The sequence below is a fragment of the Mercenaria mercenaria genome, chromosome 12, assembly GCF_021730395.1.
Source record: "Mercenaria mercenaria strain notata chromosome 12, MADL_Memer_1, whole genome shotgun sequence".
NCBI lineage: Eukaryota > Metazoa > Mollusca > Bivalvia > Venerida > Veneridae > Mercenaria > Mercenaria mercenaria.
Genome location: NC_069372.1, coordinates 72,961,657 through 72,976,128, shown reverse-complemented (window position 1 = coordinate 72,976,128; position 14,472 = coordinate 72,961,657).

Below are 14,472 nucleotides of genomic sequence, written 5' to 3'. Positions count from 1 at the left end.
ACAGATAAAAATATTTCATCATGCTATGTTCAACACCGACCAGTGTTGAAATGCCTTTACAACAAACGTAGCGATAGCCGCGCGTGCCGCTCACGTGACGTATACAGCAGCCGATACATTTTACGCAATCTGTATCCGTCGCACAAATCTCAGACAAATATGTCAAAATAACCCAACTAAATTTAGTTTTTTAGAAATCATGCATTACAGTCAGATGTAAGATACATTTAAGAGCAAGATGTGATGAATGTGACGCCTGGCTACACTACGAGTGCCTGTCGAACCATGAAAAGATCGATGTTGAGCTTAGTATTTTGACAAAGTCCAAATGGCTTTTTCTGAGATGTAGGGAGGAGTAATTTTCCTACACACAAAAGAAGTGTCGGAAACATTAGTGAGTTATTCACGGTCGTTGTTTGAATCATTAATACTTGAACATTCTGTTTTTATATAACATTATTATACGTTTATAAGCTTTTTCCTAATAGTGACTCCATTTCTGTAAGGGAAATATACACATAGAGGCACATACTAAATTTTATCCTCATTTCTTTTGTTTTTCACATAATAAATGAGTAATGTTCTAAATATTATATTCGCATATGCTTGTTTGTTCATTTTTAGCCTGCTGAATGTTTTTTTTCGCCCTTAGTTTAATAGATAAAACATACCGCCAGCATAGGTTCCCTTCAGGGCGAATTTTCACTTTTTCACTTATGCCGTGTCGATAGCTCACGAGACGACTAAGTCACGTGATGACGCACATCAACAATATGTTTCGATAATAGGAGGATAACTTTATGTTTTTGTATAGGCAAATCGAAATAATAATTTTTTCTTGTTTCTTAAAAAGATAATATATGTACAAAATACCGCGAGCATAGGTTCCACCACTCTAGTATTAGTAAGAATCCCACGTTTTATCTAGACTTTTATGATGATTTTAGAAGGGAAACTTCTTTTTTAATATGAACGTATATAGTGAGCACGAGTAAGCTTGCAAGTAAAATTTCATAGTGTACACCAAAGAATTGAAGAAATAGTCGGTGCTATAGATAGATGAGTACAGACTCGTGTGTAAACCCATTAAAATGAACTGTTATTAAAAACATTTTAATAGAAATTGCAAGAAAATTACATTTGTCAGTGAATTAAAAGACTTATTTAATGAAAAAATTGACAGGTGATGTTAAGGCAATATAAAAGTGCAAGCACAATAATCTCATAGAATGTTGACTGTCCATGCAACATTGTTACTTTATTTTTCATACAAACTTTAGTAAAACTAGTTAAAAGACTGTTTAATGAAAACTTGACTTGTGAGTTTAAGGCGATATAAAAGTGCAAGTTTAAAGAAAGTAGAAAACTCGCAGAACTTTGAACTTTGATTGTCGTGCAATACTGCTATTTTATTATTTTTTTTTACTGAAAAGTTTTTAACATTTTAATAATTATAAAAAAGTATATACTTAATCATGGCAGTATCCGTAAGAAACTCAATTGCAGAGCAGTCTGTAGAAATAGACAATATAGGACAGCGAGTCTCCACTCGTAATTTCAAGCTGAACATTGCAAAATCAATTCAAAAGAAAAGATTGGCGTGTAAAAACCCTTCGTTAATATAATACCCAAATATAGTGGTCGTCAAATCAAGATTGAATGTAGTGCTGGTTGCTATGAACTCTTGAGGAGTCAGTTGCTTTGCTTAAATATAAAAACAATATGTGACAAGTACACTATCTTTTTTGAAGAGGAAAAAATCACTGATGTGCTAGGAAATAAACCTGAACACATGCTACGTGCATATAACAAACTTCAAAATGGAACAAAAGGAAAGAAACTAAAATTTACAGTAAATCTATACAATACCCAATGCTCACTTCTGATCAACGGGAGACACATTAGTGTTTTCCAAGACGATATCCTGCCAGAAGTTCTAGAGATAGTAAAAGTAACCCATCTATGACCAATTTAGATCATCATATAGCTGCAATGATTGATCGATGCCTACTTGAAAATGCATAAATTCCATGTAGCAGTACCAGCATGACTAGTGATCAGCTGGAAAACCCAAGACAAATACCAACTGGCACAACAGATGTGTTTGATGACAATGATGAAGATTTAGGGGATCCTGAGTTCTGCCTGCACTGCAAGATTCCTGTCTCCTCAGAAGGTATATGCTGTGATAATTGCTCAAGATGGTATCACAATAAGTGTGAACAAATAGATGATGAACTTATGATGTTTTATGAAGATTCAGAACCCTACAACTGTGTATGATGTCGCCAACTGACACTTTCAAATGTACAATATCTATCTCCACAACACAACCATATTAACTCTTTATTAAACCCAGAGAATGTTGAACATGCTATAAGAGAAGTTTGTGAGGATTAATGTCAAGAACAGCTCCATCAAACAAGCGTACAAATTAGACCAGTAATTGAGGAAGAGTTAGAACACCACCCTCCCCAGCAACAATTACAAGAAAACATAGTTAACATCTCAAGGGAAGATGAAAAAGATGAGAATCTTGAAATAGAACAAAATGTAAATGAAGACTGCAGAAAAAATATATTGACTGTAAAAAGTAGTAACAACAAAACAATAAATAAATAAACAACATAAACAACCCAAAAGAACAACAACAAAAAACTGATGGCGAAGTACAGGAATTGAGGCAACAAGTTGAGCATGCGGCTAATATCATAAAAACACTCCAGACAAAAATTACTGAACTTGAACAAACTAATGACCTCTTAAAACATAACTGTGCAAAACCCCCTCAGAACTTTACTAAGAAAATTGAAACTTGTGAATCAGCAAATACTAACATTTATAATAATGATTCAAAGTATATTCTAGAAAAACTAAATAATCTGGAAATGACTTCCAGAATGGCGCAGTTAGAGACTTCCCAGAGATTAATGCAGATGCAACAACAACAGATCACACAACAGATGAGCATGGTAACTAATCAAGGATGGATCACACCACCATATCTTCATACGCCGATGTGGACACAATGTAATTTTCCACCACCACCGAATTATCAGTATGCATGTAGGATGCCGTGGAACAGTTACCCACAACCTCCGCCACCACCTCCACAAGTGCCAGTACAACATCTGTCCTCCAATACTCAACGTTTCGCAACCACAACCTGACACACATAGTGTAGAAAAGCAAAATCTAAATAATCAGACACTAAATTCTGCACAAAGCCAGAATAACGTTAACAGGAAACAACCTTCAATGGCTGAAATGGTAACTGGACAGCCACTATTAGAAAAACTGAAAAGACCTAGAGAGAGAAACAAAATCTTCATTCTACTCCAAAAAAAGTAAGATTTCTTGACTCAAAGGCGATTAGTGATGAAGTACAAAAAACTAAACAGGTAAATTTGGTATCTAGTGAACCAATTTATGTAGAAAATTCACCAGTTAAGGGTGCAGACTCTCAGGATTTTTTGGACCATGGCAGAGCAACAGCAAGAATAAATCGGAACCCCCAGAAGAACAGCAAAACATACCAATAGCAACACTCAATATAAAGAATGTAAAAAGCAACAGTGCATACTTACAGAAACTTTTAGAAACTCATGACGTCATTTGTTTACAGGAACATTGGTTATTTAATTTTGAATTAAAATATTTGGACTCAGTCTCTGACAGTCATGCTGCGCACAGCAAAGTAGTTGACAAAATAACCCTATTCCACCTATACCAGTCCCAAGGGGTTACGGAGGAACCGCAGTAATATACAGAACTGACTGGAACATTAAATGTACGAAAAAACCTGATGGGCAAGACGATTAACTATTCTTGAATTAGAAACAGAACCTGCTCTCTGTATAATTAGTGTATATATGCCTTCTAGAGGCAATATTACCAAAGGTGAATTTCAAGCAACTCTTGATGAATTTTCTGAGGTAGTGCAAAAATTTACAAATACTCACACTGTACTCATATGTGGTGATCTCAATTCTTCTCTATCGCGAAATCCAGAAAATGAACATGACAAACTTTTAAAGAAATTTGTCCATGAGAATAACATGTATGTAAAACAAAACGGCCAACCTACCTTCATTCATGCAAATGGTCTTGACAAATTTGAAATAGATTACATTTTGTTGAATTATAAAGCCGTAGAAGTTACAGTCTCAGTTAAAGTTGATCCAGATCAGCACCTTAATACGTCTGATCACGTAAGCCTAATCGCTCAGTTGAATCCCTCTTTCCAAAAAAGACATAAGAAAAACTTGGTAAAACAGAGAAAACCACAATGGCAAAAATGTGACATAGTGATGTATCAAGAAATTACTAAGGAACTTCTGAAAGAAAATGAAGGTAACATTAATAAAAGCATTGAAAATAGAATCAATCATTTCAATACTACGCTTAAAATCGCAGAGGAAAAGAGTATACCTAGTAGAAGCATTAACAAGAAACGAAAAAACATTAAATGTTATGACAAAACTGTAAAAGATGCTTCAAAGAACAGCAAAAGAGCATGGTGGGAATGGAAGAAAGATGGCTGTCCGAAGAAACCAAAGAATAAAAAACGTAATGCAATGATAACAGCAAAAAAAGGCTGCTAAGGAAGGCACAACGACAAGTATTCAACAAGCAAAAACTTAAGAAACTAGAAAAAATCATGAATTCCAAAGGGGATGATAAAACATTTTATAAACTGATAAAAGAACAGAGAGCAACTTCTGAAATGCAAACTGAAATTTTAACTATTGATGGACAAACTATTGATGATCATGAGAAAATTACTGAAGCATGGACAGACTACTTTCAGAATCTTACTGCACCCCTCACAGATGTAAACTTCAATGAAGAATATAAAAATAAAATCAGTGAGGAAATAAAGTTAATTCAACAAATCTGTGAAAACAGACAAAATGACATGAAGCCGGTAACCTACCAAGAAATAAAAAGTGCTATAACCAAGCTTAACAACAACAAAGCCCCTGATATCTTTGGAATCACAGCAGAACATTTAAAATTTGGGGAGGATGTAGTAATTCAGACTCTACAACAAATAATAAACAAAATCATTGAAACTAAACAGATCCCAAGTATTCTTAAAGTAGGTGTCCTTACTCCAGTTTTCAAGAAAGGAAAATGATGACCCTGCAAACTACAGAGGAATTTCTGTCACACCGGTAGCTTCGAAAGTCCTTGAAATAATACTAGCGGACAGACATGACCAAATCTTAAGTAAAACTCAATCCGAGTTACAGTATGGATTCACAAAAGGAAAATCCAGTCTGATATCAGCTCTTCTTGTAACGGAATGTCAACTTGAAACGAAGGCAAATAAAGACGCTCTTAACCACTCTCGACACACAGAAAGCGTTTGACGTCGTATCTCATGAAATTTTATTGCATAAACTTTATTTTGATGGAATTCAAGGTGCTGACTGGCTTTTACTTAAAGACTTTTATACAGATATGACCTCAATAGTCAAATGGAGTAGTGACCTCTCATATAAGTTTCCCCTGCTTCAAGGAGTCAGACAAGGTGGAGTTCTTTCTGCAGGACACTATAAGAGATACAACAATCCTCTACTCAAACAATTAGAAAACAACTTTAATGGTGTACGTATTGGCATAACGAAAATTTCACACGCAACATGTGCAGATGATTTAGCACTCATATCCAATAATGACACTGAATTAGGTAATATGGTTAAAAATGTTGAAGAATACAGTAACAAGAACAGATATAGGATCAACCCAATGAAAAGCTCAGTCATTCAGTATAACTCTAAACAAAATATAGTAAAACTTGTATTACAAGGAAAAGAAATTGAAATTACTGACAAAACTGTACATCTGGGTGTAACTAGGAAAAAAGATGGCAAAGCTAACATCCAAAAGAAAATAGATACAGGAAGAAGGACAGTTTATTCTCTATTAGGTGCTGGATGCCATGGAAAGAATGGCGTATCCCAGAAAGTTAAAGCTCATCTATGGACCACATATGTTGTTCCTAGATTCACATATGGATTAGAGACTTTACCTCTTACAAAAACAGATGTAAATCTACTGGAAAAAAATTGAAATCAAAACATTAAAGCATATACAACATATTCCACAAAGAACAGCAAATATTGTAACCACTGCCCTTTTGGGTATTGTACCAGTAAAGAACATCTTGGACAAGAACTTACTTAATCTTGTATACTCCATCCTGGCAACTCCAGATACTATAGAGTACAACATAGCAATGAGACAGCTCGCTGTTAAACATATTGAATCAAGCAGTATCTTTTCAAAAGCAAGAAAACTTCTAATTTACTACAAACTTCCGACAATCTATGATATCATCCAGTTCACCCCCAATAAAGCAACCTGGAAAGCTATGCTGATAAAAGCCATAAACAACAAGGTCGAAGAAGAATGGAGGAATGGTGTTGGTGCGAAAACCTCTTTGAAGTACATTAATCCATTAACTCTAAAAGTTGGAAAACCTCAATATGTGTACTCTACTGTCAGACCAAATATATTTGATGCACAAAAAGCAGAACTGAAGGCGAGACTCTTAACAGGAACATACATATTACAGAGTAATAGGTCAAGGTTTAATCAGTACCAAGTAGACCCAACATGTCCTTTATGTATGAAACAACCAGAGACCAGAGAACATTTTATTGCCCAGTGTGAAAAATTTAACTTGCCCCGTGAACAGTTTGCTGTAAAGATAACCTCAATCCTTAAGACTTCAATGGAACACATTTTGAAATTGACTTCTGGACAACTTACACAATTAGTGTTAGACGCCACTCATTTAGATACAATGTTAGACATTAAAATCACAGAACCAATGCTTGAATACTTAGAAATATACTCAATGAAATATCTGCATGAGATACATATAATAAGATTAAGGCCACTAAATACTGTTCAGTAGATAAGTAAAAGTATTCAGGTTAATCATAAATCAGACCTTATAATTAACAGTGAAAATGGGGAAGCACATGACTGTAACTACTCATCAAACTTATTCAAACAAGGCTCTGATAAGCTGTAACTGTTATTTTACCTATTAGAAACTATATAAAAAGTATATTATCATGCAACTCAGACAACATAATACTAAATAATTAGAAAATACTTAATTAAAAAAAAAAGATGCAGTGAATAGTGTTTAAAATAATACCAAAGTATTAATGAATATTTTGAGATAAGATAGTTTCACGGAAAAATAGTGGAGTTCATAACTTTGTACGTGCTATTAGCTACATAATTTTATTAAGTGTGAAGGGGGTAGTGATTCATATTCATGGTGTTGGATTATATTCAAGTGGATTATATTATTCGTGGTGGATCACCAATAGTGATATCATCATCTCTACCAACGTAGTTTGGGCGCATCGTTAAAGTCAAAGGTGGAAATCTCAGAACAGAACAGAACAGAACAGAATGGCCATCTGGCGATGAGTTTCGTTATTTATCCAATTGTAAACATTTTCAACTGGCGGATATAAATGAAGCCTTATTACTATAGAGAATTGTTCTAGTAATAGTATTAAAACAAATAAACTCAGACTCTTCATGCATACACTGATAAAATAGCCACTTCCTACTGACTGTGAAATACTTTGGGTGAAACTGGAAATGGCATTTAATGTAAACCAGTTTATATTTCCGCATTCTACCTTCTTCTTCTTCTTCCGTTCTTGTACAGGTCCCACTCTGGGGCAACGTCGAGAGAGTCCGACATTGATGGAGCTGATCAATTAAGATTATCTTTAAAGAAAACCAGGCTTTTAAAAGGTAACATCTGGGTATTTGGTGATTTTAACTACCCTTATTGTTGTTGGGATGAAACACATACCCCATCCAACAAACATGGCTGCCAGTACCCGCAAATATAAATCTTCTTGATGATTTCAACCTAGTCCAAATGGTATCAGAAAGCATTAGACTAGATAATACACTTGACCTATTCTTAACATCAAATCACACACTAACTAACACCACCCGCACACTTCCTGGCATGTCAAATCATGACATTGTAGAAATAACATTGATCAGATGTTAGACCAAAAATGAATAAACAAAAGCCAAGAGAAATACAAAAAAGCAGACTGGAAAAAATTCAGAACTTACATAGAACAAGAGAGTCAGCAGTTAATTTTTGATCATGAGTCTAAAACTGTGGAAGACATTTGGGCTAGTTTTAAAAGTCTTATTGAAAAAAGGTATATCAAAATTTATTCCAACCAAACATATCAGTGAAAAAAATCTCTGCCCTGGATAAACATGGAAATTAAAAGATTAACTAGAAATGCTTTTGAGAAAAGCGCATGTCTCCCACAACTGCCTAATCATCTAAATAGCAAGTCAGTCTTTATATACTGTTTACTCACTACAAATATACCTTTGAAGAGTAAAAAGGCTGATTTTGGGTAATTCAAGGGGCATAATTCTGAAGTGCCTCGGGCGATTTGGCTAGTTAATGAACTTGGCCGAGGAGTTATAGTCAAAAACAATTGGTTCAACTTTGGTGACGGTCGGATGAGAAATGTTTAACTTAGAGCGCGTACAAGAGTATAAAGGCCGATTTTCGGTAATTCAAGGGCCATATTCCAAAGTTTTAGATTTAAAAAAAAAAGATCCGATTTAGAAAGTTATCGAACTTGAGGACCAAGGACTTATGGTCAAACACATTTTACATAATAAGGCTGTTCAAGAAGTAAAAAATATCTGGAAAGCAGTTGAAAAGGGTGGAACCACTTTAAAACTTGATTGGTCACCAGGGCATGCCGCAATTGCTGGAAATGAAATAGCAGACAGACTAGCTAAGGAAGCTGCACTACAGGCTGAAGAAATGAAAGGAGAGTCACAAGAACCCATCACTCAAAGGGGATGTAAAGAAGGCAGCCAAGGAAACAATTACAATGTTGTGGCAAAGTCGATGGGATACATCAGGAAAGGGAAAGCCATTGTATGACTTGAAGCCAAGAGTAAAACTGAAGCAAATGGATTACAGCACAAGTACAAATCAAAGAATTCTTATGCAGTTAGAAAATGGCCACTGCAATTTAAAAGAGCATAGACACAAGGTTGGACTGGACAGTAACCCTCACTGTGAATGTGGTGACCCAGAATCAGTAGAAAATTACCTTCTGGAATGCCCAATTATTGAGAATCACAGAGAGATAAAATGAAAACAAATTTGCATCTCTGGTATACGTAACCTTGATCTCAAATTGTTACTTAGTTCAGGAGAAAACGGCCCATGGAAAGACATAAGACCCGTTATATTAGACGACCTTACCCAATAAATTAATAGGTCAAAGAGATTTGTTAAGTCAGTTCTGGCCGATAACACAACCGGACTCCGCATAAATGCTTAAATGTAAAAGTTTTAACTTCAAAACACTACCTGAGAGACATTTACATTGTAAGACATATTTACCGGAGATCGAGACGACAACGATGAGTTATTGTGGCCGGAAGGCTTCGAAATCAAGATCAAGATCATTTTGTTCAAGTTTGGTGATGATCGTATGAGAAATGTTCAACTTAGAGCGCGGACAAGAGTAAAAAGGTCGATTTTCGGTAATTCAAGGGCCATAACTCCAAAGTGCCTGAACCGATTCGGCTATTCATCGAACTTGGCCAAGGTCTTATGGTCATACACATTTTGTTCAAGTTTGGTGAAGACTGGATAAGGAATGTTTGACTTAGAGTGCGGACAAGAGTAAAAAGGCAGATTTTCGGTAATTCAAGGACCATAACTCCAAAATGCCTGCACCGATTTGGCTATTTATCGAACTTGGCTGAGGTCTTATAGTCAAACACATTTTTTATAAGTTTGGTGTTGATTGGATGAAAATCGCGGACAAGAGTAAAAAGGGCCGTTTTCGGTAATTCAAGGGCCATAACTCCAAAGTGCCTAAACCGATTTGGCTAGTTATCGAACTTTGGCGAGGTCTTATGGTCAAACATATTTTATTTAAGTTTGGTGAAGATTGGATGAGAAATGTTTGACTTACAGTGCGGAGAAGAGTAAAAAGGCCAATTTTCGGTAATTCAAGGGCCATAACTCCAAAATGCCTGGACCGATTTGGTTAATTATCGGACCTGACCGAGGTCCTATGGTCAAACTCATTTTGTTCAAGTTTGGTGAAGATCTGATGAGAAATGTTCGACTAAGAGTGCGGACAAGATTTGTGAGAGACAGACACACAGACAGACAGACAGATGGTGGGAGACATAATTAGAAAAAGAGATGAATTATTTAGACTGGCCAAACATGCTGGAATGGGACATTTGGCTAAAAGACATCTAGCACTTATAAACATTTGATAAAACAAAAGATTAAAGCATCCTACGACACTTATTTAGAAAGTATCCTTGGCCTTAACAGTAACAATCCTGATCAAAGCTCATTCTCTACTAAAGAATTATTCTCACTAATTAAAAATGCTAGACAAGACACACAAGGTACTGCACCCCTATTAGATAATTCCAATGGCTCACTGAAATATGGTAACACTGACAAAACAAACATCCTTAATAACCAATTTCAATCTGTTTTCACTCCATTAAATCCCCTCTCTCTCTCTCAGACAGTCCTGTCTGCATACTGTCAGGGACAAGCTTTGCGACTCAGAACTCGCCATACATCTCAAAAGTAAGTATTCCGCCATGTCTGATATTTCTATATGTGTAAATGGTATCCTCAAACTGTTGGCAAATCTTAAAACAGATAAAGCTGCTGGTCCTGACAACATCAAACAAATTGTCTTTAAAGAACTTTGTTGCCAAATTGCACCTATCCTTAAAATACTTATCCAAAAATCTCTTGACTCTGGTACTTTGCCATCAGATTGGAAAAAAGGAAATGTTACCCCTCCATACAAGAAAGGACCCCAGAGTGATCCATTCAACTTAGACTCTTCCACGCGTTTATACTACATATTAACGACTGTTACAACCCAAGAACTATGACGCGCCAGGTATAAAATTAGTGAAAGATAGCAATCGCTGATTGGCTGAGTGTATATATCGATGTAAACATCACGCAGAGCTTCCTTTTATTTTAGATATATTTTTGTCGGCTGCTAGATGGAATTTACAAAAATATTAGAGTTTTCTGTAAAAAAAGCCCCAAAAATACAAAAAAAAACATGCATTGTTTTGCATTAATAAAGAAAGAAACACACAGTTCAGTTTCCTTTAACCCAAACAAGTTAATGTGTTAGAAAAATAATTGATGGAGAAACATTAGTAATTTTACCCGCTGGATATGGAAAGTCATTAATTTATGAAGTTGTGCAGAAGATTTATTTCAATTAGTTATACTTAATTACAATGCTATTATCAATAAAAGATACCTGCGTAGATTGAATGATTTATAGTAAGTTACTAGTAGATTGTTTAAACCTTCATAATTGTAGGTTTAACGATACGCAAGTTAAGTTCTTTGCCTTTGAGGATCTATGAGCATTCAATACAAAGGTTTATATTGTGCTACATTTCTCTTAGGGAAAGCCTTGCTATTTTTAGATTAGCATTCGCGCGGTGGATCATGGTATTGATACAGAAATCTGTACGCTTGTAATTGGCTTGTTACTGACTCTGTATTGCTTGACAGATCAGTGTAACAGACCACCATCCAACTATCGTCCTATCACATTAACCTGTATTCTTTGTAAACTGACAGAACACATTATTGCATCAAATATTTCCTCCCATTTTACTAGGTACAACATTCTATATGAACTGCAACATGGATTCAGAGAGCGCCGCTCATGTGAAACGCAACTCATACAATTGGTTGATGACCTTGCCAGAACCCTTGTCGCAAGCCAGCAGTCGGACCTTATTCTCCTCGGTTTTAGCAAGGCTTTTGTTAAAGTTAGTCACACTAAACTGCTTTTCAAACTCAAGCATGGTATCAGAGGCTGCACTCTTGACTGGATTCGCTCTTTCTTAATAGGCAGGATCCAGGTGGTTGTTCTCGAGGGCGAGAAATCTGTTGAAGTTCCTGTGACATCTGGTGTGCCCAAAGAGTCTGCTCTGGGGCCTCTCCTCTTTCTTTTATATATTAACGACTTACCTGATCATGTAAAATCCCAGGTCCGACTTTTTGCTGATGACACAGCTGTCTGTCTTACTATCAATAATACAACTGATTGCAGTAAGTTACAGCAAGATCTTGACATCCTACAGAAATGGGAAAGTAAATGGGAAATGCACTTGAACCCAAGTAAATGCCAGGTTCTTAACATCTCACGAAACAAACATACAATACAACATGATTATATATTGCATGGCCAGATCCTTGAAACCGTAACAAATGCTTAATACCTTGATATAGACCTAACAAATTACCTCTCCTTTAACACTCAAATTATCAAAATCTGCACAACAGTAAACAAACAGAACACTTGGTTTCATAAAACGTAACATCCAAACTAAAAACAAGAAGGTTAAAGAAATAGCATATAAAACTCTTGTCAGGCCACAGGAAGAATACTCATCTACAGTCTGGTAACCCTACACTTAACTTAATATCAATAAGATAGAAATGGTACAAAGAAGAGCAAACAGATGGATATACAACAACTATTCCACGTATGACAATGTCTCAGATATGCACAATTCTCTCGTTTTAATATCTTTGGAGAACAGAAGAACTGATGCAAAATTAATAATGTTTTACAAAATTGTCCATTCACTAGTAGCTATTCCTGTCCCAGTATATTTTGAGAGACCAAGGAGGCCGACTCGTCACACACACACTCTGGCCTATAGACAAATCTATACAGTTTCAAATTACTACAAATTTTCTTTTTTTCCAAGTACTCTGGTCTTATGGAACAACCTCCCGTCTGAAGTTGTTCTCCTGCCTACGCTTGAATCTTTCAAGCAGGCAGTTGCCAACATACATGCAATTAGTTGTAGCAAAGTGCGTTTTTAACCTGATTTTACTCTCTTGTCTGTATATCTAACACTTTTAACATTTTTCAGTCTCACTTTTTCACTTTGACATCTCACAGTCAATACTTGCACACCTGCTAATAATACCAGAAAGGGGAGTTAAGCAGTATACGAAGATAGATAGATAGATATTAATTACATTAGTTACATTCTCGCAACAAAAAGATTTACTACCTAATTCGGCCCTGCTCTGTCGATTTGCACCCCGGTACCGTGAGTATATACTTGATTCAAGCAACACTCCTTTTTATTTTACAAAATTCAGTAGAAACAGATAGCATTACAACCATGTTATATAATTCTTATTCTTAGTTATAACTAGCCATGATTCCTGACAATATGGTATTTGATGATTTGTAGTTATTTCATATATGGAGAGGAATTTATATAAGTTTTAAATAACTTGTTTTCCGATCCATTAATTTCATGTATTTATTGTTGTATACCATGTATGTCAAACTTTCTGAAATAAAGTTTAAACCAGATATTAGATTAAATTACTCTTTGTGGTATCAAGTCTACTCGTCTCCAGTCAACTCGTCCCCGATTTGGTCATTTCGTCCCCCAGAATTGCTCATTTCGTCCCCCTCTTGATAAAATTTGGTCAACTCGTCCCCCTTTTTGTAATTATATTCCACTAATCCGGTGAAGAATACCGACTCTAGAATATGCTGTGACATTTGTGATATGTGGGGTCACATTGAGTGCTTGAATATTGGACTAATGAGACTGCATTGTTTGTCTGACAATAGTGTTACATGGATTTGTCCTCATTGTGAGTCACCAACTGTAACCAAATCTAGCCCACTATATTCGTCTTGTGATATTTCAACCCCAATATCATTTGAATCTTTGAACAACACATTAGAAGATAGTGTATTTCTTTTTGCAGAAAATAACGTACCAAATGTAAAGCAAAACATACTGTCTATAATGATCACTAACACCAAGAGTATAAGAGCAAAAAAAAAAAACAGAAGTGTTATGGGCTGAAATAGAGCAAAGTAAACCTGACGTTATAGCAGTATCAGAAACATGTTTATAGTAGTGAAGTTATCCCAGATGAGTACGAGGTTTATAGAAAAGACTGCAAAGATGGATATGGTGGGAAGACACTCATTAGCAATCAGATTACCTTAAATACAGACTCGGAAATAGTCGCGGTACAGATTGATTGTAAACTCTGAAACCATATAATCATCAATGGTTACAGACCAACAAATAATGACACTGATTATATATAAATATTTTTTGTTCAGACATAGAAAACATCATAAACTCTAACCCTAAAAGCAGTATTTGGTTGGTAGGTGACATAAATTTACCAGATATTGATTGGAAATTGAACAGTGTTTCTGGTAATCAGAATAAAAAGGAAATTAATGAAGTATTTTTGTCAACGCTCGTAAACGCTGGTTTAGAAAAATAATTAGTTGATTTTCCAACACGGAATAATACGATACTTGATATGTTTGCTACCAATAGACCATCATTAAT